Source organism: Lynx rufus, unplaced genomic scaffold, assembly GCF_022079265.1.
Source record: "Lynx rufus isolate CCGP_SWC_20201006 ecotype Redwood Valley unplaced genomic scaffold, mLynRuf1.p SCAF_2, whole genome shotgun sequence".
NCBI lineage: Eukaryota > Metazoa > Chordata > Mammalia > Carnivora > Felidae > Lynx > Lynx rufus.
The window spans coordinates 104056421-104080089 of record NW_025814834.1 but is presented as its reverse complement, the minus strand read 5'-3'; the positions used below and the strand labels follow the sequence as shown (position 1 = coordinate 104080089).

At 53.4% G+C, this 23669-nt stretch overlaps 1 long non-coding RNA gene across 1 annotated transcript; it reads left to right on the top strand.

Annotated features, from left to right (window-relative positions):
• The first annotated feature begins 1676 nt into the window (after nt 1–1676).
• LOC124515500 (uncharacterized) lies at nt 1677–6348 on the top strand. Its single transcript, XR_006962825.1, has 2 exons — nt 1677–1749; nt 4028–6348. It is a non-coding gene; the product is annotated as an uncharacterized LOC124515500 (long non-coding RNA).
• The last annotated feature ends 17321 nt before the right edge of the window (nt 6349–23669 follow it).

The window sequence follows — 23669 nt, the reverse complement described above, 5'->3', positions numbered from 1 at the left end:
GGCTGGGGAAGTGCATTCAGGAATTTGCATTCCCACCATCTTGTTCCAGGAGAGGCCACGTGACCCACTTCTGGCCAATGAGACATCAGCAGGGAGCTCGTGGGAGACCTACTTTCCTGATGGAGCTGAGGCAGCCATCTTGCCACCTTGAGGAGATGAGTAGGTTTTTACATGCTAAGGGTGATGTGTAGAAAGCTGGAAAGACACCAGTCTTTGTTGGCATCACCAGCAGTTAGCCAAGACCAGCAACCACCCATGTCCAGAATTCTTAATATGTTAGAAAAAGAAACCTCCATTTGTTTACGCTACAGTAAATTGAGTTTGCTGTTCCTTGAAGCCAAAGCTTCTGATACCTATAAACTTGCTTTAAGATGTTCACCAAATAGTACATCCTTTTCCTGCTTTTCCTTCTCGTTCCTTCCTTCCCTTTAAAAAGGAAACCTGAGGAACCCCGGGAGACACCACCTGCTTCACCTAAACATCTCTCACCTTCTCTACCCCAAAGAGGAGCTGATAGTCGCAGAAGCCCTGAATGCCGAGATGAGGCACACACAGCCTGTAGGGACAGCCAAGAGAGGTGGCTGGGAAGGCACCAGCTGGTCACCCAGGGCTCACCCTGTGGGAGGATGCACCCCACCCAGCTCCCCACTACCCGAGGGAAAGGGCAGCCTCTGGCGGCATCCAAATAAGGCGTGATGGGGCTCCCATCCCATGGGTCTTTAACTCATCCAGATTCCCCCCCACCCCCACCCAAGCTCCTTGCAAGGAGTAAAGCCTGCCTTTACTAAGCCCCAGGAACTGATATTAATTGAGCATCTACTCTGTGCCAGGTTCTTTTCATTTCAAGGAGAGCCCTTTGACACAGGACTTGTCTATCTATTTGTAAAGGAGGACACCAAAGGACATAAGGGCCAAATAGCTCTCCCAAGGTCACACCACCAGGAAGTGGGAGAATTTGGGTCCCCTCCCAGAGATAACCCCACAATGTGATATGTTATTTCAGAGGCTTTTTTTATCTTGTTTCGCATGCAAGCGCTATTCAGTCCCAACTAACTGAGTGCCTTTGTCCCGACTCTGCCTACCCTCTCCCCGAACACTCTCCACACTCTGCTGGCGTCTCATTCCAGCTTCCAGACTCGGCTTTCTCTCTCTCTCTAATCGTAAGTCACCGCCACTTGTGGAGAGCTCATGGCAATATTTTGCAACAGGCTTAAGGGTCGGCTGTCTTCTTCATCCCTGCTTTCCAGATGGGGAAACTGAGGCTCAGAGAGGGGCAGCTGCTGGCCTCTGCCAACAGCCAGTAAGGGAGTGGCCAGGACACCGCGCCGGCTCTGCCAGGGACAGCGTCCACAGAAGGCCTGGGGACAGGCCACAGGGGTTGTATCCAGGTGAAGGTCAGGCCTCCCAAAACGCCCCGTCTGGCCCCTTCTCTCCTCCCCCACGCTCGGCCCTGCAAATTGGCTTTGACCTTTCTCGCCCCTGCCTTTGAGCTTCTCCGCATTCAACGGGAAACCACAAAGGGAGAAAGAGGGCGGGCTCGAGGGAGGGGCTCCTCCCGCCCGGGCCCCGGGGCCACGCCCCCGCAGGCGCACGAGGCCTCCAGGATCTGTTTGCACAGTTGGGGCGCTTGCCTCCGCACCCCACCTCCGGAAGAAAAGCACCACGAGGTCATCTGTTTACTCTGGGATTAGCGGCTCCCAGCGGGAGCTCTTTTCCTCGGAGATGAAAAGAAAGCGGACAATCTGTCAGGTAAACAGGCGACATTGTTCCCCACGATGTCAGGGCCCCTTTGTGGGCCGGCCTTTGAGGTCAGTGGCTCCCTCTTGCAGGGAGAGCGCTTACTCAAAGGAAATAAGAGGCCCTGGCTGTCGCGCAGGTCCCCTGCTGCAGTTTAAGTGGGGACAAAGGGCTCGGACAATTGGTGACTTTCCTACATAGCCCTCTCCGCACTTGCCTCTCCCTGTGGGTCGCTTGATGAGCCCAACAAGCCGGGCGTGGAGCCACTGTCACAGATGGAGAAACTGAGGCTGACGGCAGCTTCTCCCAAAACAGAAGAGTGCTCCTGGCATTCCGGGAGGTAGTGGCTGGAAGGAAAGCAGGACCTCACTCTTCAGAGGGGGGAAGCGGGGAGCAAGAGAATTGGTGGCACGTGATTTCTAGCCTAGGTGCCTCTCTGGTGGATGGGTGGGGGGCACTTGGGAGCCATAACCGTCCCCACCAACAAACTGTTCAGTTTTACGGATCCTTGGACTACTTCAACAGCGACCGGGGTCGTGGTTGTGCCTGGTCCCTCTGCCATGTGTGTGACAAAGTATCATCTTTGGAAGAGGGAAAGTGCGGAGACCCCAGTCACACGCGTGTGTGTGCCTGGGAGTCAGGATGCCTGAGTTCGAGACGGGCTCTGGCCCCCATTTGTTCTGTGGCCTCAGGAAAGCCGCTTGCCCTCTCTAGGCTGCAGTTTTGTTGTCCATCAAACAAGACATAAGGTGCTCTCCGGGGGCCCTTCCCCTCGGACAGCAGGGACGTCTGGGGAGACCACAGGCCTCCATTTAGGAGAAGCAAATGGAGGAGGCTGAACAGCCCTTCCTGGAAGGAGGGGGCTGTTTGAACCCCATGCCCACCTCTGACACTCAGAAGGCCCGTGAGGCAGTGGGAGCCGCAGTGGCAATGCTCCAGGTAGGGTCCGGCCAGGGGAAGAGAGCACTGTCGTGAGGTGATAAGACCACAGGCCTAAGGACACTCTGACCGGATCCAGTTCCGAGCCTGTCACTCACTCACTCACTCACTCACCAGAAGCCCAACATCAGGCAAGTGACTCAGCATCCCAGCCTATGAAGTGGCACCCATGGGGCCTCCCCACCCCCAACCCTGCCCTGCCTGGGTCTCCTGGATGGAGAGGTCCCAGGTGAGCAGGAACCGCGGCTGTCCCTGATGCTGCCGCCACCATTAGGTCCTGTCCACCTTCAGGCCTCCCTCTCCCAGACGGTCCCGCCATTGGCCTACCCCAGGAGGAGACTCGTCCTCTGTGCTGTCCAGACGCCAGCCTGCAGGGGACAGGGCCACAGCATAGAATCATCTAATTATTCTCCTAAAGTACAGGAAGAGCTGAAAGAAGGCCGGGTGGAAAAGGGCCCAGGGCACTGGCCTGATGGAGCAGGCATCTACCAACCACAAAACTGCCTCTGGGAGGGGCGCCTGGGTGGCGCAGTCGGTTAAGCGTCCGACTTCAGCCAGGTCACGATCTCGCGGTCCGTGAGTTCGAGCCCCGCGTCAGGCTCTGGGCTGATGGCTCAGAGCCTGGAGCCTGTTTCCGATTCTGTGTCTCCCTCTCTCTCTGCCCCTCCCCCGTTTATGCTCTGTCTCTCTCTGTCCCAAAAATAAATAAACGTTGAAAAAAAAAAAATTTCAAAACTGCCTCTGGGAGGAACCCAGGTGCCACCTGGACCTCGGTGGGTCTCTTGAGGGCACCTGCGGACTGGACATGTGTCCAGTCTCCCACTCCCGGCCAGGCACCAGCTCTCAAGTGACCCTGAGCCTAATATTTGCCAGCAGGAGGGAAACCGGAGGCCAGAATGTTCTCACCTACTATTCCAGGATCCGGAGCCAGTCCCTGGAGACCCGGAGGGAGAGGGGTTACCAGGACGGAGCTCAGCCTCTCTTCTGAGGCTTCCCAGGACTGAGTGAGGGCTGGCTCACGGGGCTGTCTCTCCTAGGTCCCCAGCAGAGCTGTGTATGAGGTCTGTGGCCCTGGGCAAGTGACTTGCTTTCTCTGAGGCTCATCTCACCATATAGATGGGCATTGGAGGGAATGGGCCTTTTGCTTGAGGAGACCCAAGCCTTCCATCAACCCTTCTCTGCTTCTTAACTCCTAGAAACAAGGTCAAGACCAGCCCCCAATGACCAGGGTTTTCGGGAATCCTAATATTTTGGCGGGGACTCAGACGCAGGTGCCAGAGGAGTTTCTAGCTGGGCCCAGAGATACATTGCAAACACCATTCATCCTCACTTTCCTTTTTCTCTTTTAAAGGTTGCCCTAGGGATCTGTTTTTAATTGGATTCAACTGGATAAACGTGGTCCAAAGACTTTTCTGTGACGTGGATCCCCCTGGCCCCTGCTCCCACATTGGTGCCTACCACCTTACGAGGCAGCTAATTCCATCGGCCCGATATTTCTGACTTCTAGAAAGTGCTGCACCTAACCAGACATTTGCCCGTCTTCCTGTAGCTTCTACCTGTGAGCCATATTCTGGCCACCCAGCGCTGTGCGTCCCCTGTGCGTGCGGGAGGTGGGAGGGAAGGGTCCGGTCAGACCAACTGGGGTTTGCATGCTAGTATCTCCACTTACCAGCTGAGTGACCCTGCCCACGTGATTTAACCTTCCTGTGCCTCAGTTTCCTCATCTGTAAAGTGGGGTAAGAGTCACTGCAGAGGACTGTTATGGGACACGGCTGAGACGATAGCAGGAAAGCTTTTAGCTCAGGGCCCAGCACCACAGTAATTATTTGCCATTACGACTGTTATTTCTTCATTCGTATCTGCAGCGCCTTGAAAATAACCGAGGGCTCCCCTCATAACACCCTCACCTCGCTACCGACTCATCTTCCTCAGACCGAACATACGCAGCCCTTCCACACGGTTGTCACCCCGTGGCTGGGTCTTAAGACTCCGACACCCAGGCCAGCTTCACCCACATCCCCAAACGGGAAAACTTGGAGAAGGAGCAGGCCTCTTCTGATTTTTAAAGACTAACCAGTAGAAATGGGAGAAGCTTGAGCACAGCTCAGAATAATGAACTGTTGTCCTTGCTGAGATTAGAGCTGTCCAAAGGTGGGAAGAGCTGTCTCTGGAGGGAGTGAGCTCCCCATCCCTGGGGGTATTCAAGGTGGATGACCATCTACCAGAGATGTTATAGAAGAGATTCCCGCACTGAGTGGGAAATTGAAGTAAATGACATCAAATATAAGTTCATCACGATGAAGATACAAGAAATGCATCCTTTATTCGTTCAGCCAGTGTTGACTGTTGAGCACCTAGCTATGACTGCCTCTGTGCTGGCTACTCTCCTGGGTGCACAGTTCACACTAAGAGAAGGACCTTAAATCGGGAAGCACTTCATGAAAACGGGGTTACTTTGAAGGTGCTCCTTGCCTCCACTTTTGCATCTGTAAAATGGGTGGGGCTGTAACAGCGCTTACCTCCCAGGCCCGGCCTCCAGACACCCTAGTGGCCTGGAACCGTCCTCGTCGTTAGTATCGTCAGGATGATGACTGTTCCCCAAATCTAGGGAATGTTTTCCTTTTTTTCACAGAAGACTCAAACCATTCGGTATGTATTAAATCAGGTCCCAAAAATCCGGCCCAGCCAAGAGCCTCACCCAGGGCAGCCGGGACTGGCTGGGACTGGAACTGGAGAACGACATCACGCCAGTTCTTGGACCACATCCAAAGCCAGCCGCGCGGCAGAGACATGAGGTTTGCTGAACGTACATTATTTGCTACCATCATTTCTCAGGAATGGTATCCAAGGGCCAAACAAAGCCATTTTTCTCTGAAGCGGCTTAATTGCTTTGTAGGGGAAAGGGTGGTTCTAACTCTGAGTCCAACTGGGCACTTCAAACTCATAAGCCCTTCAGAAAATCTGATGTCAGCTGATTGCTTGCTCCTTCTTCCTCGTATTTCAGGTCACGTGGTCCTCACCTGCTGCCTGAACTGGGCCCAATAGGGGTCACAGCCAACAGGACTTAGATCAGATCTGGCTCTGCGTGTGGTCCTTGGGGTCAGGTAATGGGCCGGCACTCGGACTTCTGGTGAGGTTTTGGGTCCTTCTAAGGCAAGGCCAGAAGAGCTTGGGCTCCAAAGTCAGGCCACTGGGCTCCTGGTCCTGGCCCTGCCACTCACCACCCGCGTGACCTTATGCAGATTACTTAACTTCCCCAAGCATCTATTTCCTCGTCTGTGAATTGGCACCAATAAGTCCTACCTTTAAAGAACTGGGAAGACTCAGTGAGACCACCCCGAAGGCCCGGAGCACAGAAGACCCACAGAACTGCCACTCCCCTTCCCAGAGCTTCATAAAGCAGTGTTGTGCTTTCCACCTGCTGGGTGCTGTTCTGTGTGTGTCGGGAAACGCGGGAGCCTGAACACGCCCCAAGAGGACCCAGAAGAAAGGAGCAGGACCGAACTGAAGGCTAGGGCCTGGGGAAGCCGGTTTTGGGGGAAGGAGGAAGAAGGAGCTTCGCTGCTGTGCACTTGACCTTGCAAGAGTTTTTAAGAACCTTCCAGAGACTGCAGGGGGAGAATCTGAACTCTTGCCTGAGGAGAAGGCTCAGAATGAGTGGCCAAAAGAGTGGGCAAGTGAATCACCGAAGATGTATGCCACCGAGGATGGGCAGAGACTGCCTGGGAGACCCAGCAAGGTTTGGGGCCCTACATGAGGACTGATCAGGACCAACTGTGATCAGCTCAGAGGTTCACTGTAAACAAGGGAGCCCCAGTCCATGCCCCCGGGAGCTTGGGACTCCGAGGCGAATTCCGTAGTCCGTCCTTGGTGAGTACCAGCATTACCTGGAGAACCAGTACAAATACAGCAGACCAAGCCTCCTGCTTCTGGAAAGATGGGAGTAGATGCACTTTCCCCTGTTCCACCTTCTAAGTTCAACTAAAAACCTTGAACATCACATATAAAACAAACACAAGAGGGCTCTGAAAAGTGGAGAGAAGGCCCACTGGCTAGGGGATTGGGACCCGAAGAGCCACACAGTGGTGAATTGGCTGCGTTTTATTTTTTTTAATTTTTCTTTTGCTTCATATATACCAGATTTGGACCAAAAGAGTTAACAACCCAGAAACACCAACAGACACGAACAAACAAAAAATTGTCCCCACAAAAGCCTGCTCTCTGTAACCACAAGATCAAGAAAGGGGCAGTGTGGCAAGACAAAACCTTTTTTTTTTTTTTTTTAACTGCAGTGAAATCTACATAACCAAAAATTTACCGTCTTAACCATTTTTTTACAGTTTGATGGCATGAAGCGTGTTCTCACTGCTGGGCAAACCCCACAGCCATCTTTCCCCAGAGCTCTTTTCATCTTGCAAAACTGGAACGCTGTCCCCACTAAACAGCTCTTCATTCCTGCCACCCTCAGCCCTGACCACTATCATTCCACGTTCTGTCTGTCTGAATTTGACAGCTATAGGTACCTCGCATAAATGGAATCATACGGTATTTGTCTTTTTGTGACCGGTTTATTTCACGTGGCATAACATCCTCAGGGTTCACCCGTGTGGTCGCAGGTGTCAAAACTGCCTTGCTTTTTAAGGCTGAATACTATCCCGGTGTGTGTGTGTGTGTACACCACATTTTATCTATGCATCTATCAGTGGACACGCGGGGTGCACCCACATTTTGGCTATTGTAAAGAATGCTGCTATGAATATAGGTGTACAAAGATCTCTTCAAGACCCTGCTTTCCGTTCTATACGTATATGCCCAGAAGTGACATTGCTGGATTGTATGATAATTCCACTTTTAATTTTTTGAGAAGATACTCTGCAGCATTTTACATGCCCACCGGCAAAGCACAAGGTTCCAGTTTCTCTACACCCTCGCCAACGCTTATTTTCTGTTTCTGTTCTGTTTTTTTTTGTGTGTGTGTGTTGTTTTGTTTTGGTTTTTTGTCTCTTTTAAATAGCAGTTGTCCCGGGGCGCCGGGGTGGTTCCGTCAGTTAAGCGTCCCACTTCAGCTCAAGTCATGTTGTTGCGGTTTATGAGTTCGAGCCCCGCGTCAGGCTCTGTGCTGACATCTCAGAGCCTGGAGCCCATTTCAGATTCTGTGTCTCCCTCTCTCTCTGCCCCTCCCCTGCTCACACTCTGGTCTCTCTCTCAAAAATAAATATACATTAAAAAAAAAAAAAGTAAGTAAATAGCAGTTGTCCTAATAGGTGTGAGATGGTATCTCATTGTGGTTTTGATTTACATTTCCCTACTGATTAGTGATGTTGAGCTTATCTCTATTGGCCACTTGTATATCTTCTTTGGAAATATGCCTGTTCAAATCCCTTTCCCATTTTTAAATCAGGTTGTTTGTTCTTGTTGAGTTGCAGGAATTTTTTTATGTATTCTGGATGTTAACCTCTTATCACATACATGACTTGTAACTATCTTGTCCCATCCTGTGGGGGTGCCTCTGTGGCTCTGTTGATTGTGCCCTTTGATGCACAGTGTTTCATTTCAGTGAATTCTAGTTTTATCTATTTTCTCTTTTGTTGCCTGTGCTTCTGGTGTCCTATCTGAGAAACCATTGATAAATCCAATGTCATGAAGATTCCCCACTGTTTTCCTCTAAGAGTTTTATAGTTTCAGTTCTTATATTTAGGTCTTTGATATCCATTTGGATTTAATTTCTACATATGATGTAAGATTCCAACTCTGCTCATATATAGATATAGATTAGATATATAGATATAGATATAGATATATAGATATAGATAGATATCCAGTTTTCCCAACACCACTTGTTGAAAACCATTTATTCTCCATTGAATGGCACCCCTGCTGAAAATCATATGACCATGTATTTGAGGATGCCTTAAGACAGAAAACTTTTAGTCAGGAACCACCCAGTCAAATGCCACAGGGAGGAAAAAATGGCCTCGCTCCCCCCCTGCCACCAAAAGCCACTTGGAAGCCTAGATTCCCACTCAAGCTGCGGTGTGGAACCACATTACCTTACTGGGTGATGCCAGAGGGAAGCCAGGACTTTTACTCCTCCCTTGACATATCCTCCTCTTTTTTAAAAAAGATTTTTTTAAGTAATCTCTACACCCAACATGGGACTCAAACTCACAACCTGGAGATCAACAGTTAATGTTCTATCCACTGAGCCAGCCAAGCAGCCCCCCTCCCCCACCGCCAACACTTTTCGAGATTTTTTTTAAACACTTCCCCTTTGGCTCATGGATTACTTTTTTTGATTTCTAGTTTGATTCCACTGGGGTCAGAGAAAACACTCGGTAGGATTTGAATTCTTTTACATTTGTTGAGGGTTTTTTTTATGGTCCACGATATGATCTATATTGATATATGTTCTGTGGGCACTGGAGTGTTATTCTGTTGTTGCTGGGTGGAGTGTTTGGTCAATTGGATCCTGGTGTCTGATGTTATTCTGATCCTGGTGTTGAGTTACTCTGTATCCTTGCTGATTTGCTGTCTCGTGGTCAACTGAGAAGTGTGTTGAACTCTCCAGCTACATTTGTAGATTTATCTACTTCCCCTTTCAGCCCTGCCATTTTTCACTTCACATATTTTGCAGTGCTGTTTGGTGCATCCACATTTGGGTTTGCTAGGGCTTCTTAATGGATTGACCTTTTTATCATTACATAGTGTCCCTTCTTGTCTCCAATCACTTTCTTTGCTCTGAAGTCTACTTTGATATTCATATAGCCACTTCCATTTTCCTTTGATTAATGATTTCATGATTCATCCTTTTCATCCTTTTATTTTCAACTTACCTATATCACTATATTCAGAGGGGATTTCTTACAGACAACTCATGGTCGGGTTCTGTTTTATAGTCAACTCTGCCCATCTCTGTCAGTTAATTGGTATATTTAGATCTTTTATGTTTAATGTAGTTGTTGATACTTAGAGTATAAGTCTGCCATTTTGTTTTTTGTTTTCTGTTTGTACTCTGTTGCTGTTGTTTTTTTTTTTTTTCTGTTATCTTTTTCCTTCCTTCCTGTGGGTTACTTGAACATTTTTAAAATTCCATTTGACGTATCTGTAGTGATTTTGAGTGTATCTTTTTGTATAGCATTTTTCATGGTTGCTCTGAAGAGATGGGGTCCATAGAGGCAGTTATGGGAGCTTCCCTAAGGAGGTGTCATGTCAACAGAGACCTGAAGGATGAACAGGAGTTAGCTGGATAATGTTGGGAGAGCACAAAAAGTTCACTCCAGGGAAAGGGAACAGCATGTGCAAATGCCTGGAGACAAGATTGCTCCCTCTGGGGAAAGCTAGCCACCATGTTGTAAGGTCACTCAAGCAGCCCTATGAGAGGCCCATGTGATGAGAATGGAAACTTCCTGCCCTGTCTCTCTCCTCCCTTCATGACAGAGTAGCTACACCCCAGCTATCCACTTCCTCACCTTTCACTCGCTTCTCAAACCACTTGGCTTGGTTTCTTCCTATTCCCACACCCAATCCACCAAAATGGCTCTGGCCAAGGCCCCCTGTGACCCTCTGGTTTCTAGTCCTGTTAGGCACTTCGTAATCTTCATTTACTTTAAGCCCCTTCAGTGGCCTCCAACATGGCACTCCCACCTCTACTCACTGGAGACCCCTCCCCTTATTCCATGAGGCCTCCAGTGCTCAGGCTTTCCCCAGGCCCATCAGGACCCAGCCCTTCAGCCACCCTTCCTTCTCTGGTCTGTGCCTGTTCTGGGCCAACTTTGATGCTCAACACCTCAAGGCCATACGCCGGCTCTGTCCTCACTCCTCAGCTCCAGACCTGCGCACCACCTGACCCCTGGATGGCCCTCAATGGTCCTCCTTCAGACTCCTGAACTTGTTGTCATCCCCAGAGATCTGCCTCACTTCTTGGCTCCCAGGTTTGCTCAGTGGTATCCCCTGGTTACTCTGCTGCCCCAAGCAGGAGTAGAGGCATCAGCACTGACCCCTTTTTCCTCTTTACTCCCCGAGTCCAAATCACTAAGCCCTGTCACCTTCCTTTACCCCACGATTTCTCTTGGCTCCTCTTTTCTCTACCTGCATGTACCCTTGCCCCTGGGTCAGGCCTGTAGGTCTCCCACCTGGATCCTCTTAATTGCTGTCTCTGCCTGCCTCCTCGTACCTATCCAGATCCCAGTCCATCCCACACATCCCAGAGTGCCCTTTGTGAAGCTGCACTGTGCCCCACCTCTGCTGGACAATGCCCCCCCCTACTCAGAGCTCCCCAGGGCTTTAGTTTTGAGCCCATTCTCCTCACCTGGCCCACAAGCACCTGCCTGACCAAGGCCTGCCTCCTCTCCACCTCACCTGGACCACACCCCCTCCCTCAGCCATTGTGCTCTTCTAACATTGTCTCTGTTATTGCATAACAAATTCCCACCAAACTTGGTAGCTAAAACAACAATAAACATTTATGACCTCACATGGTTTCTGAGGGACAGGAATTCAGGAGTGGCTAGGCTAGGCTGCTCTGGCTCAGGTCCTTTCATTAGCTCCAGTCCAGATGTCAGCAGGACTGCAGTCAGCTGAGGGTGTGAGTGGGACTGGAGGTTCCACATCCAATATGGCTCCCTCACGGGGAAGGCAGGGAAGGAGACGGTGGCGGCTTAGCCCTGGGCACAGGTCCCGGGGGGCTGGCTTCCCAGCGACAGGCTGGATTCCGCACCCTGACGACATCCTCTGCTTTGGGGAGGACGTAGCAGCTACTTGGGAAGTAAGAGTCAGGGGAAGGGGGCTCCCCCTCTTGTGCTTCCAGGGGGGTGCTTCCAGGCTGCTCTCCACCCAGAGTCTCACCTTTGACCACACAGACATCTCCACAGCCTTTTAGTGCCACCATTAGGAAGCCACCAGGGCACAGGGGATCATTTCCAGCCCAATTCCAGCCACCATACCCTAGACCCCATTCTCCCTATCTTCCCCTGTGGCCTTAACGCCAGTCCCCTGCCCTCTGTGGATTCCTGGAAGGGTTGGACCAATGATCCAAACTTTTCCATTGGTTCTAAAATGTAACTGTAGAAGGGGACCTTTCCTTCCTTACCCTTCAGCCAGCCAGGGCCAGGCCCATCTGAGCTCTGCCGAGCAGCCCTGTTTTCCCCTGAAACACCAAGTCTCCCCACATCTCACTCTTCACCTCCTTATCCCCCAGAGGCCAGGAACATGCCATCCAGATCCCTGCTGCCAATGCAGTCAGGCGGGCCACTCCCCTGATGGCCGCAGGTTGGGCCCAGCACAGTCCCAAGACGCTCTGGTGAAGCCTGGAGTCATTTCCCTGCTGGCCCCAGAGACGTCACACATTCCAGAACAAGGCAGATTCTAAGAAATAGGAGCTATTGTTTGCCGGTGCATCATCTCATAGCTTCCCATCCAGTCTCTTTGGTGACACCATGTTGGCAGGGATGGCAAAGGCGGGGTGGGTCCGAGCACCCTCTACATGCCTGCAGGGCCTCCGCCTGCCTCCCACCACCTCGCTTGCTCAGAGCATGCCCCCTCAGTTCCTCCGCTTGGACCCTCATCGAAGTTCCTTGTCCCATCTCTGCGGGTTTGCCAGGATCTATGCTGGGTTTAGATATGTCCCCTGTGCTCCCCAGGCAGCCCAGCATCTTCCCCAAGAACCCCCAGCCTCTGACTCTGCCTCTTTCTCCACCTGGCCCCAAATCCAGCCCCTGGACCGTCTGTTTGGCTCATGTCTTCTGCACCTTTCCTTGGATCCCAGATACTGGGGTCCCACCTCCCCTTCCAGCCTCTAATCAGCGTCCGCCCCACATCCACACAGGCACGAAGTATCCCCAGGGCACCCACGGGACGGAAAACTGCTGCAAACCCGTGTTCAGACCCCTAGAACCAAAATAAGCATTACTATCTTTATTTTACAGAGGAGGAAACTCAGTACTTTATAGGCTGGAAATTAAAAAAACCAAGATACCAGCTGGAATATACTCACGCAAGGGGAACCGTGAGAGGAGAGATCATCCTGGCCCATTTGGTGGGCTGAATGGAGTGACCTGTGCTAGGAACCCCCTCGGCACCTCGGGGGTCTCTTCAGACTGAGAGCGGCGTCCTGACAGGACAGTGAGTGGCAGAGGGACTGGGGGCTCCACACTTGTTCCCTCTAAACCTGGAGGGGTGAGGACAGGGGGGGGGGGCATGGCCAGTGTGCATGGACGTGTCTGAATGAGGGCATCAGGGGTGTGAAGAAGTCCTGCTGTCTCCCTCCCAGAACCCACACCTGGGAGGTGAAACACTGATCTCAGGTCGCACCGACTCACACGGCAACACTCATTCATCACCCTGCGAGCTGATTTCAGGGCACCACTTACGGATCTCAGAGTCCAATTCCAGACCCTTCAACCCAACGTTCCCATGGGGGAGGGCTCTGCTAGGAGCCACGCCTGTCCGGGTTGCCAGATGCATTTGGCAGGTGAGTGAACTGTAGCTCAGAGATGCTGGGAAACTTGCCCAGGGCCACAGAGCTGTTAATGGGCAGAGCTGCCCGACCCCAAAGCCCTCGCCCTTCCCAGAGCACCCGTGGCCTTGGTGGGGCCTGCTCTCGCCTGCCGCCATCAGGCTCCTGGCCTCACATACAGCGTCCACCACCCTGCCTGCCCTGCCAAGCCTCCCCCTGCGTTTCCCAGTCATCCCAGCCTTCAAGGCCACCTCCTCCAGGAAGCTCTCCCTGCCATGCATAACACATATCAGACACTGACCCCCGACACACACATAATCCATCCCTAAAGCACACACAGTCTTAACTATCTGCCAAGGGTTCCTCTGATTGAAGTATTCCCCTGAACTCTACTTACTGCCTGCACCAACAATGGGCACATAGCAGATGTTCCACGAATATTCTTCTAACTTGAATTAAATGTAGCCCCTTTCTTCTGCTATCTTCCTGCACCAGGGACTTCAGACTGAAGCCAGGGCAGATGTGGGGACAAGGAGTCAGTTTGGGGCTGCTGTCCCTTCCCTGGTAGATACACATGAGCAGGGAGCCAGGGCCGTCTTGTCCAGGAGGCCCAGGGAGCTAGGGATGGGACCCAGGGGGCTGAGGCCAGGGGAGGGGCGTCACATCCAAGGAGCAGGGCAGGAAGTCCCATCCACAGGTAGTGTTCTGGAAAGTGTCCTCTAGCTGGTCCCACTACCTCCCAAACCTTACCTTTATCCTTTAGACAGAGTACCTACAATTCCACTGTTGTTACCGAGGCAAATAAGAATTTATTGATCCTGGCAGCTTTGACAGCCTCAAGAGTCCCGCAAGCTCTGAATGTCACCTCTTCCGGGAAGCAGACCCTAATTCCCAAGGCGCTGGCCTCCCCCTCCCCCACAGCCTCCTGTAAGTGCCTTCTTTCACATACTGGTCTGCAGTGTGTCTCGCTCCCCACTCGGGGCCCTCAGGATGGCATCTGGGCCTCAGTAAACACTAAATATTGTGGCATCACCATCGCCACTCCAGGACGCTCGGAGGCTTCAGGGAAGATGAGGCTAGGAGCCAGTGGTGGATGGGCGGCCAGTGCTCTCAGCAATCCTCACCCTGCCTTGAGGCCCTGGGCAGGCCGCTTGCTCACGAGGGACTCCGTGTCCTCCAGACCTCAGCCTGGGCACGGGGCTGTGCTCATCAGGGTCGCATGTGGGTGGACCCGGGCTGTGGGAGGGCCCAGCACGGCACCCAGAGCACCTGCCCTGGGTGCGTACACAGGCAGGAAGCAGGAGTTCAAACCTGCCAGCTGGGTCTTCACGACCAACCCCGGGCAGTTTCTGTGCGGGGCACTTCATAACTTGGGATTCCAGCCCGTCGATGGCTCAAAGGCAGAGTTCTGGGTGGTTCTGTTTCCAGGGCAGGAGCCACCCCACCCCGCCCCCCGCCCCCAGCATCCAGCTGCAAGTTCCTAGACATCAGCGCCCCACCTGGGACACTGCACCTGCTCCCAGCGTAGCCCTGGAGAGCTCGGCAAAGGCTGGGCCAATGCTTTCTACGAACCATGAAAGTTTTTAGCTGATGACCGGAGTGATTTGTATCCATTATGGGAACATTGGGAAACACATAACAGCAATAAATAAAATAATTTAAAATAAACGTCACCTGTAATCCCAATTCCACCAGCTACGGATGTGCATTTCTTCCATTCCGGAATACTTCCTTCCAGGCTTTTCTATGCCTTTATGCTTAAAAAAAAAAAAAAAAAAGTGGATTCTGTTGAGCCCTGTTTCATACCTGCTGAGCTGGCATGGCTCTACAGGCGATTATGTTTCCAAACCATTAAAACTCCTCACGTTTGCTAACAACACCCCGGGCACAACCATGCCACATCCCCTGATTTAGGGAACCCCTATTGTTGGGCACTGGGGTTGTTTCTAATTTTTCCTTATTTTACCCAATCCTCCACGACGACCCTTGTGGCCATATTTTCATGACCTTCCTCAGAGCAGATTAAGACTTTAGAGGCCCCTGAGCCATGGCAACATTTGGTGCACTCCGCCCGCCCCTCCCCCCACCCCACAAGATGCAATATTAAATACAAGCAATAAAATAAGGATAAGGACATCTGGCAAAGTTCTGGTGTTGCCCTGATGCATTATGCCTCGTTTGAAGTGTTGAATTCATTTTTAAATTTATTTTTTGCTCATTTGGAAGGGGATACACCTGCTTTGCTGGCACCCCCCAGCACGGATTGGGGGCTCCCGACAGCACTTACGACTCTTACCTTACAGTAATTTTTAGGGAGAGAAATATCAGGGTTAAGCGTTCTCCGTATGTGAGGCTTTTCGGTCCATGTGTCTGTCCTCGCCCACCGTGGAATCCATGACCTGTCACACACCTGCACTTAGCTCTCTGGCGAATGACTGATGATTGCCAAATGCCCCCCAACCCCCTCACCCCCCTCATAAGCTGTGCTGTTGGAGCTGGTATGTGATTAAATGGATACACGACACGTAGGACCATCTTGGAAGCAGATATCCTGGGCCCTCAGGTGGGTCTGAGCCCAGAAGGTTTGGGGAAAGGGCAGAATGTCCCCGTCCCTGTGACTGGAGGGCACTCTTCAGAGAGCCCCAGGCTATGGGGCTCAGAGGCTAGGGAGTGGAGCCTCCACACCTCAAGGCAAAACTGGCCCGGCTGCTGACTGAAGCTTCTCTCTGGACTTCACTTTCCTCACTTATAAAATGGGTGTGACAAAATATTTGACACCTCCGTTGTGGCTCCTTATTGACCCTGGGTATGACCCCACCTGTTCCTGTGACACTTAGAGCACTCAAGTAACTGGGACACCTTCACAAGGCGGTCAGCCCTGTGCCCCGCCCCCCCAAGAGCCCACATCCAGGCTCCCGCCCAAAAGTGCTCTCCCTTCCTTGTCAGGGCCCACGTCTAGCAGGTCTTTCCCAGTCTGCCCGTTGGAATCCCACCCATGCTTGCACATCATTCCCTGCAGCCTGGGGACTTCCTGAAGGTCCTCCCTCCCAGGCACCAGGTTTGGGTCCCGGCCACGGCTCCTGTGACGGCACCCCTGGGAAGTATGCAGGGCTGTCCCTCACTGGCCTGTGACTTCTTTGGGAGCATGGCCACGGCCTCGACCCCAGGCCGGCCCAGCACAGTGCTCGGAGGAAGACTCTGTGACTGAATGACAGGAATGATGGATGGGGACGGGTGTAGACGCTGGTTTTCCTGTGTTCTCTCCCCAGACCATCACAGGGACACAAAACTGGAAGCACAGAGATGCGCTCAGGACTGGAGACTCAAGGACAGAGGGCTCCTGGGCATGAAGCATGGCGGAGCTCCCCGAGTGGGCAAAGCCATCACCAGGCCCCGCCCAGCACTACGCCTGTAGCGCCCTGCTCGGGACCAGCCCTCCCTGCCCCCTGAGCACTGGACCTGTGTCCCTCTCGGAACAGCCCCTTCCTTCAGGTGAACACTTCCCCACAGCAGTCTCTGCCCATGTGATCACCCTGCTGGCCATGCCACCCCCCCTCCCCACTGCAAGCCGCCGCCCCCCTCCCCCTGCAGCCCCTGGCTCTGCACCTACACCCTGCAGCATTCAGCAGGTTTCTCATGAAGGGATCCTTTAAAGGCAGCCCCGTCTTCTCTTCTTCGGGGAAGCCAGACTTGACTGCTTCAGCCTGCAGAGACGTCTTCCTCCTCCAGGCCCTCCGAGCACCTACTCCTTGTGCCACACTCGTGTGACGTGACGAGTTTGGGGTGTCTTTAACAAATCTTTTCTCCGAGGAATGCCTGTATGATTCGAACAATAGGACTGGACAGAAGTGGACTTTGAACTGTGATGTGGGTCCCTCACAGCCTTGGGCCAGGAAGTGGGGGGCTCTGGGCCACAACGATCAAGCCTCCGTCCCCAAGCAAGCGCCCTGTTGCTTGGCCCCTCCCTGACCTCAGACGAGGTGGCTCTGTGCAGCTGAGGCTGCCCCCGAGGAAGCCAACACTGGAGCCGTCTGCTGGCCAGGCAAGTCCTTCTTCACAGGGGAGCAGGGAGCCGGGTGGGGGTGGGGGCGGGGGGCAGGGATGTTAGCTTCACCACCACGACAAACAGGAAATGAAAATTTAAAAACAAACATGGGACAATTCAGGGATTGCTAAACTAGGGCCCACAGGCCAAATCTGGCCCTCTGCCTGTGTTGGAAATGAAGTTTTACTGGGACATAGTCTCCCTCACTCTTTTCAGTCTCCGTCTGCTGCCTATGGCTGCTCTGGGATTACAACAGCAGAGCTGGGCCGTCACAACAGAGATGCACGGACCACAAAGACTAAGGTATTCACAAGCCCTCCCTCTGTGGACAGAGGGTGCTACCCCCGCTCTAGGTGACACTTTGGGGGAATGGAAGCCTAGCTCACGGTGACTTCTTTGGGAAGTCACACATCCCAGGACACACATTCACACCCGCGTGCACACGTGCACACGAACACACACACCTGCACCCCAGGGCTGCACGAAGTGTTCTTCCAGCCGTAACTGATCGGTCTCGGAGAACGCACCTGACCCACGCCGGACCCGTCAAATTCTTTCTCACAGGAATTTGAAAGCGAGCGTCGGGTGCATTTATGGCCTTGCCAGAAGAGGAGGACTCCTCCCGCCGGGGTCTCCCCAGCAGCCCTGATTCCGAGCCTTTCCTGACACTGCCCAGCCCTGCACTTTCCTACCAAAGCTGGCCGGGGTCTTCCTGGCACTGACTTCTCCTCAACATCCTGGGAGGCTGGTATCAGCCTCGATGACTTTATTATTTGTTTCGATTTTTTTTTAACATTTGTTTATTTTTGAGGGGGGGGAGGGACAAAAAGAGAGGAAGACGCAGAATCCGAAGCAGGCTCCGGGCTCCGAGCTGTCAGCACAGAGCCCGACGTGGGGCTCGAACTCTTGAGCTGTGATACCATATCGGACACTTAAGCGACTGAGCCACCCAGGTGCCCCAGTCCGGATGTGTTTAAATGAGCTCACGGCCAGACTGAGATACGAACTGCATAGGTTCCTCCCGGCTGCACCTAGGCTCCCCCCCGCCACCCCCCGTCGGCTGACTGACTGCTTGGGAGAGACACAGATGGAGGCCGGTTGCCCGGGTGGGAATGGACACTTCAGGCAGCAGACTGGGGAGCAGAGGACCCGGCGGGGGTGTGCAGAGAGATAACCCTGCCCCCTCCCCAATTCTTCAGCTTTGGATAAAGGTCTCGGGACCCTCTAGGAGGCCTGGCACCATCCCAAGACCCCTGGGAATGGTGCCGAAGCAGAATTAACAGGCCAGCTTTTGAGGTCTGTAGGCCCCACTCGGAGCCCTCGTCGGGGAGCTCGGGCCCAGCGGCTCTAACCTCTCTCGGCGTACCTGCCTCTGAGAAGGGAATGCTGACGGGGGGGCCCCCGACCCCCAGAGGCTGCGTCCAAGCTGCGGGAGAGGCTGGGCAAGCCAGAGGGCTGCCCTCTGTCGGACGCTTTGTCCGGCCTGGACCGAAGAGACTCGAAGGTGGCAAAGAAAGAAGGGAGCCGGATGTCCTGCTCACAGCTCTGCCCTTCTCACTGTGCGAGCCTGAGCCAGAAGGGCAGAGCTGAGCCTCAGTTTCCTCATTTAGCAAACGGGACACTAAAGTCGCCTCATGAGGTGCTCTGAGGATGAAATGAGAAGGTGCGTGCCAAGTGCTCACCGTGACCCCCGGCACGTCACGGGGGCTAAAAAGGAGAGGTGGTTTTAGAGGAAGTCCCAAAACAGCAGCAACAGGCATAATGATATTATCGTTTTCAGGCATTGCCAATGGCCCGCTGATCTTCCCTGGCTGGGTCCCCCACCAGTACCTCAAAGGCTGTGTCAAAAACCGACCCCGTTAAATCACCGTCTGTGGTGGGCAGCCTCCAAGATGGCCTCCAAGGCGCTAGCCTCCTGGATTCCTGCTCTGTGCGGTCTCCTCTCACGTTGCAGCCAAGTTGGCCTACAACACCCACAGAGAATGGGGGAGGACTCCTAGATCTGCTTCTGAGGGAAACCGGCCTCCACGTTGTGGGGACTCTCAAGCAGCGTGAGTGGAGAGGTCCACGTGGGAGGAACGTAGGCCTCTTGCCAATAGCCAGCAATGCCCCGTCAGCTGTGTGAACGAGCCGCCTTGGAGCCAACCTTCCAGCCTCTCCAGCTTTCGGGTGACCATAACCCCAGCCACCATCTTGATATAGCCCCCTGAGAGACCTCAAACTAAGATACTCCCAAATCTCCAACCCACAGAAACTGTGAGCAATATTAAATATTGATTGTTGCTTTATGCCATGATGTTTGTCACAACAAGCTAACACACTGTGCATACCTGTCTGTCCTCGAGTGTCCTTGTTTCAGAGAATGCCACTCCCCGCCTCCCCATCCTGAGCTCTTGGTCACCACACAGTCTGCCCTTGTCCTTGCTGCCTCCGATCTGCTGATTCAACCCCCAAGCGTCTCTTGCTTCCATCCTCTGTTTTCTGGTCCCTATTTCCATAGTGTAGCAGCGTTAACTGCCCCTCACTGAGCACGTACTTTATGGCAAAGTGCAGGGTTCGAGTATTCATGGAATTGTCACAGCAACTGGATGAAATAGGTTTGCTGTCCCCATTTTACAGCTGAGGGGCCCAACAGACTGAGAAGCTCAGTGACTTGTCTGAGTCCCCCCCAGCTGGCGAAGTAGGGAGTCAAGTTAGAATGCAGGTTTGTCCTCTGTCCAAGACCCAGAATTCTAGCGGTAGTCCCTGCAGCCAGCTCCCGACTTCTTGGATTCATCTTTCACGTCACTGACAAATAACTCTGTCTAAAATGCACAACTAACCGTCTCTATTTCTCTTGCTCAAAGGCTGCCAAGAGATCCTGACCCCAGTGTCATGGTCCTGTCCATCCTTCAAAGTTCAGCTCCGAGGTCCCCTCCTCATGAGGCCACCTGACCCCTCTCCTTGAACACCCGGAACTCCTCTCCTGGCAATTACCTGTTTTCGCTTGAGCCCCCACAGCCGACCACACACCTGCTCGGTGTGCTCAGACCCATGAAAGGGAATTCATATATGCGAGTGGAATGATCGTAGCATAATTAACAACTGAGCTTATGAGGGAATTTGCACAGAAGTCAATGCTTCAATGAATCGATAATAAATAGCTCTCCGATTGAGTTACTTAGGTCATGAATGAATACTTGGTTGGTTGAATAGGACACTGCCTAGAGTCCGAGTCCCAACATTATTTTTATGTATCTTTATCAACAGCGAAATCTTCGGTTCCATATATAATCAAGGGTAATATTCAAAATATTTAACACCAGTACAGCATGGGCATCAACCAATCAAAAAGGGCATCCCCATAGGGCTGGATCAGGTCTGGCGCCCCCTGTTGGGTGCTTTCAGTGCTGGATCCTGGCAAGGTTGGGAATGTGTCCCAGGGAAGGACCAACATGGCTAGGAGAGAAGAGGGCTGTTGAGAAGTCTGGGCACAGCTCTTTACCAGCTTTTCAGAAGCATCTCGGTGTGACATTGCCAAAGCCTGCTGGCTGATGCAGCCCTACACGTGGGGGTTTCAGAGCACACCCGTGGCCTGCCCTGGGCTGAGCTTGACATGCAAAGCAAGCTCATTCCATCCTTAAAGGAGACCAAGAGGCGGGAGGGATTACCATCGTCCCACGTTACAGTGAGGGGTGAGGACCCCAGGTGTAGGAGGTTAAGCTGTTTATTCGAGGTCGCACAGCTATAAGCGGCCGAACCAGGACCTGAACCAGGCTCTCGGACGCTGCAGCACGCCTCCCTTAGAAGTCATGGGTCTGTGGCTTGTGCTGCCCGGGCCAGCAGGTCTGTGGGATTTGGGGGCCGGGATTGGTTGAGGCCTTCACTGAGGAGGTGTGGCCTGAGATAAGCCCCACCCCCAGGGTCCTCCTCTCTAGAACTGGGATGCAATTCCCCATCCTAAGCCCCAGTCAGAGAACAGAGAGTGACTGTCAGCCATCCACCTCCAGGAGCAAGAAAAGAGCCTTTGGCAGGATGGGTCTCATGCCACTCCCCACTCGCCACTGACCCGCTGTAGGACTTTGGACAAGACGCCACCTCTCTGAGACCATTTTCTTCATCTACAGTGTAGGGTGGTGACAGCGTGTATTGCTTCCGAGGCTTGCTGTGAGGATCAAAGAGCCGACCTATTTGACGGGCTCGGACACTTGCTGGCACTCTTTTAAATCCGCACAGGCCCTGGGCAGTGCGGAAAGGCCGAGTGTGAAAACCCACGGTGGCCGGGGGTGGGCGGCCGGTGGGGAGCTTGGCCGAGTCCCGCCACTCCAGGCTCACCCCCTGCCCCGGAGCCTCCTGCCGCCTCTCCCATCCCTCCAAGCTCCTCAGAAGGCGGAATAATTTCTCCTTCGTTTTCACTTTTAATCACAAAATAATTTTGGTGCCCAGAAGCCTTCCTCTCGCAGGAACATTTGTGCGGGATGATATCAGCCTAATTAAGTGCTTCAGCTTTGGGGCTTGATTCCACCCCCCCCCCCAGACCCCCGCGCTCCCTGCCAAGCAGCCCTGGCCGCCTGGCCGCCCGGCTACCTGCACATGCCGGCTTCTGGAGCCTTCCGCGCCGCGCGCCCCCCCTGCCCCCGCGCGGTGATTGATATCTTGATTAGGCGCCAGGAGGCGGCGGACCAGGTGCTACCTCGGCGCGGGCTGGAGGCGGCGCGCTCTGCGAACTGGCCTGAAAGCGCAGGCATGTTCCGCAGCAGCAATGAGCCTTTGTTTGCCTTGGCAGCGCCGCGGCCTCCCTGGGGCCGGCCCCATAAAGGGTTTCTGTTCGGGCTGGAGGACTCATTGTCGAAAAATTGTCCCTCGAAAAATTAGCATGGTACAGTGGAGAAAGCGGAACGCCCGGCAAATGACAGCTGCTGGCCCCAGACAAGGGCCAGAGAGTGGGGTTTTGCAGGGTGCTCGCTCCCAGAGGCACCCCTCGCTCCAGGCCCGGAGGGGCCCGCAGGGTTGATGGGTGACCGCAGAGGCCGAAGGGCCAAGGGCAGGTAGGGGCCAGATGGGGAGTGTAGTTGCGTGGGGGTTGGTGGCTCATCTGCCCCGGAGGGTTCGGGCATCTCCCCAGACGCCAGGAGGGCAAGATTTTGACGTGGGGTGTTTGAGGGCCCATGAGGCCAAGTCAGGCTCCAAGGGTCAGCTGTCTTGAAATAGAGGGTGGGGTGCAGGGAGGGGGAGAGAGAGACAGAAAGAGAGCGAGCCTAAAGGTTATGTGGTTAATTGAACATCAACAGCCACAGATACGATTATGCCCCTTTGTGTCTTTCTCTCAGTGTGTTGATGGAAAAGTAACTAGATTAAAAGCGCCGGGAGCCTGGGTTGGAGGGGCTAGGCAGTGGGGGGAGATCCCTCCTGAATGCCGACCCAGGGCTCCCGCAGTCCCAGCAAGGAGGGAAAACAGTCAATTAGAGAGGAGAGAAAAGATGGAGTGAGCTGTGGTTTAGCATTTGCATAAAGGCTGGGGCCCAAGGCTGCCACCCTTAGTGAGGGGGGCAGGGGTTCCCAGGGGAGAGGCTGGGGGTGTCATGGGGGTGAGGCACATGGTTACTGTTGAAAGTCTCAGCCAAAAGCCTGTGTGCACACACTGTACGTGACGCAAGGGTAAGGGTGACTGGGTCTGTGTATGGGACACACGTGTGTGTGTGTGTGTGTGTGTGTGCACGTTGATGTGTGAGTGTATTCTTGTTTCAGGCTGCTTACATCTGTGAAGTCATGGGTATCCATATGCCCATGTTTCAAGCGGGCAGCACCTGTGTGGCTTGCACTGGCCTAACTCTCCTGTGTTGTGACCTCGTGTGCAGATTTATGGAGGCGCGAACCTGGGCATCTCTTGTGCGCTCAGAGCACCGCCGGACTGGGGGGCCATGGATCTGCCAACTTGACCCTGCCAGCCTGGGAAGATCGGAGCCTCAAGATTTTCTGTGGCTCTAAGGACCTGGCCCTGGCCCCCAAGCTTCCTCTGCATGCAAGCTCCCTAGAAAAAGCTTCCTGATCCTTCCAGCCCACCATTTGCATGAAGCTCCTGACCTCCCAGCCCATCACCTCCCCCCAATCCTCCCCTCCTCCCCAGCAACCTCTTCTCAAACAGGAAGATTTTAGGCTGGGTGGAAGGAGGAAGAGCAAATCTGGAATCAGACCAATCTGAGGCCAGGTGCCGCTCTAGCTTGCGACTTTGAGCGCTTACGTCTCAGAGCCGTTGACCAGTCACAAGCAGATAATCAGATCCAAGTATAGGGTGTTTTTAGGAATTAGTGAGATCCCACAGGTAAATAGGAGAGAGTCCATACACCCCAGTTTGTCTGGGACGGTCCCAAGTTCCACCTGCGGCTTCAGCGTCATTGTCAGCCGTGCCCTTTATGCTCCAAAGTATCCCTTTTAGATTATAAATTATAGGGTCACCCCAGAAATAAGCAAGGCAGCAGGAAGCTTTTTTCCCTTCTCTTCCTCTTGCCCTCCCTT